Here is a 2,380-nt window from a genome sequence, read left to right as displayed (position 1 = left end):
TGAATGTGTGAGAATGCGGAGACTTTTTAATTTTTTAGGGTCTGATGGTATCTTCAATAGTGCATAATGACGATGGCGCTGTCAATTATACAAAATCAACAGCGCAACCTTAAAGAAACGTTGTGGATGAACTCCCCATTCAAATATAAAGAAGGTAAGTGTTCTAAATCACAATCTTAAGGAAACATTGTTGAAGATATAATAATTTTTTTACTAATTCATTTTTTAATGAAATTCATAATAGTAACTATATTATGACATTCGATTAATGACAATTAATTAAATTTATAGAACAATTAATAATGCCAATAAATAACATTCAAACAATTAATCGATTAAACACTGTGTTAAGCGATTAATTTGAAATAGTTTTGTTGATCATATCGACATTTCTTCTTACCGAATGCGATGTTGTATAGCTAAAAGATAATAAATGAGATATAAGTATTCAACAGTGCTTTTTGGTGAATGTGATGTTGAATGCAACATAATCAACAAAGTTTTTTGGTGAATACGCTATATAATGCTACTAATCAACAACACATTGTTAAAAAATGCTATGGTATGGTTATAATGACAGCGCATTCACAAAAAAGTGCTATCAAAGATCATTATTCCTAATTCTATACGGTTACGCACACAACAGAAAATAACCTGAATGCATACAAAAACAGAATATAACAACAAAATGAATTTATGAACACAACTGAATTTATATATTGAACATTAATTACATTGTAATGTTTACATAAACATATATATTACGTAGACTAAATCATATATATTACATTGAATTTCCTAAGCTACAATCTGTGCAAAACAAATCTACTATACATTTAGCTATGATTTGTCAAAAGAGATAAGTACAAAGTTTGACCATTGTTCTCTAATCTGGTTGATTTCGTCATCTGTACATGATTTGCCAACAATCTTGATTGCAATAGTTGGCCATTGCTGAATAATCTTCGTCATGAATTTCAGCACGTAATAGCCGCAATCTACCTCGTTTGTTTGGCATGGGGTCTACAGTTAAAATGAAGTAAACATATAAGTATAACATTAGTTGGTCATTACACATATAATTGTTTGAGATGATTTGCGTCAATACCTTTATATGAGTCCACTTGATTTTGTGTTGTGATAATTTGTTTCTAGGACAATTACAACTTCTGTAAACTCTCACCGTACTAAACAATAGAAAATGTACTTATTTACTAAACAACTAGGAAAGTGAAAGTGTAACTAAAAGTTTAAATGATTAGTCCACTTACCTAGAAAACATCTCTTTCATAGCGGGGTAGTCGTTCATATCACCATGTGTCAATGAGTCAAAGTAATATATTTCTTCATTGACCTGATTGATAGCAACCAAAACCCAATGATGTCTAACAAAACATATGTACATTGTTAGGATATGTTAAGTAAAACAAACATACTAAAGAAAGAAATATAAAAGACAATTAAAAAATGCTCAACGAGTATTAAAAGGTGTAAGAAATAAATCTGTATTTTCTTTATGATGGAGGAGATTATCTGTATTTCACTATACCCCGCTCGAGAAGCTCGGTATAGATATAAAGGCTTGGATGCCCTCTTGTGGTTTTCATTACTTAATTTCAGAAACAATAAACAACATTAATATCAACAATCATATACAAAAGTCAATACAAAGAATATGATTTTACCAAGAAAGACTCGTCTTGTGTGCGTAGGGTGATAAAAGTCTTCAAATCCTCTTCATCAACGATATTTGCATATTTAGTTGGAGGTTTTAGGTTGACATTACATTGCCATCAACATCTCAGAGTAATTTTCTGGCATGAGTTTGAAATTGTCGGATGTGACGAAGATCTTTGCTCCTGACCTTGACACAGTTTTTATGAAGACACCAACATCACCAAAAAGAAGAAAAGGAAGAATACTTATGAAGACAGAGAAGAATAAAGCTTCAAGAAAATTAGATTAAGTCTTTATATGTACTTCTATCCTAAAACTCCTTGTTATGCAAAGTAGTAATGCTCAAACCATTTTTAAAGAATAATGAAACACTTTAAAAATACTTAAAACATTTTTGAAATGATGTGTGACGGGTTACTTCATTCAAGTAACAAGTTACATGTGAGAGAAAAAGAGTTATCCAACTTAAAACTGTTTAGAGTAATCCATTATTGCCTTTGAGTAACAGATTACCAGTTTTACAAAAGTTGAGTAACTGGTTACCCAAATGGTGTAATCGATTACTCTAATTCGTTTTTAAATGAATAGTGGACAGTGAGTTTGGGTAATCGATTATCCATTACCAGTAATCGATTATTGAAGAATGTTGCATGAGATTTCAGATTTCAAAACGAAATGTTTTCACTCCAAATGAAATCTCTTC

Source organism: Lupinus angustifolius, chromosome LG04 (assembly GCF_001865875.1).
Source record: "Lupinus angustifolius cultivar Tanjil chromosome LG04, LupAngTanjil_v1.0, whole genome shotgun sequence".
Classification (NCBI taxonomy): domain Eukaryota; kingdom Viridiplantae; phylum Streptophyta; class Magnoliopsida; order Fabales; family Fabaceae; genus Lupinus; species Lupinus angustifolius.
Note: the sequence above shows the minus strand (reverse complement) of the source record.